At 43.3% G+C, this 552-nt stretch overlaps 1 pseudogene; it reads left to right on the forward strand.

The window, feature by feature from the left end:
- Positions 1-252: 252 nt before the first annotated feature.
- LOC133101810 (U2 spliceosomal RNA) lies at positions 253-350 on the forward strand (annotated as a pseudogene).
- The last annotated feature ends 202 nt before the right edge of the window (positions 351-552 follow it).

Here is a 552-nt window from a genome sequence, read left to right on the forward strand (position 1 = left end):
GTCAATTTATTGTGACCCCCGTGTAAGACACTGGGGATACAAGAAAGAACAATACCCTATCCTTTCCTTCTAGGAGCAGGTTGAGGTGAGAAGAGGAAAAGAGAAGTTGCATTCTAGAATCCAGAGTGTGAGAGAATTTCAAGAATGATGTCCAGTGAGCGGCAGCTAAGGCGTCTGAGAAGACAGCTAGAGTGGCAGTGAAAAGGGTCCACTGGATTGGGCTGAGCTCATTCACTCTATACATGTTAGTTGATTGCTTCTCAGCCTTTTGGCTAAGACCAAGTGTAGTATCTGCTCTTATCGGTTTAATATAAATGTTAGTTGAGAAGTTACAATGTGCTGGGCCCTGTGTTGAATGCTAGAACACAGAATTAGTAAGTCTCCTGGATCTCAAAGAACAGGCCAGTGGGAGAAAATAGACATCGAAATATAGCAATACAGTGTGAAAAAGTGTTTTGATGGAGGTTATTGGTCTCCTTACAGAGTGTGCTTTCAATGGAAAGAGAGCCAGAGCAAGAACAAGACTGCTGCAGGATGGATCATGAGGGAAAG

This window comes from Eubalaena glacialis, chromosome 11 (assembly GCF_028564815.1).
Source record: "Eubalaena glacialis isolate mEubGla1 chromosome 11, mEubGla1.1.hap2.+ XY, whole genome shotgun sequence".
Taxonomy (NCBI): domain Eukaryota; kingdom Metazoa; phylum Chordata; class Mammalia; order Artiodactyla; family Balaenidae; genus Eubalaena; species Eubalaena glacialis.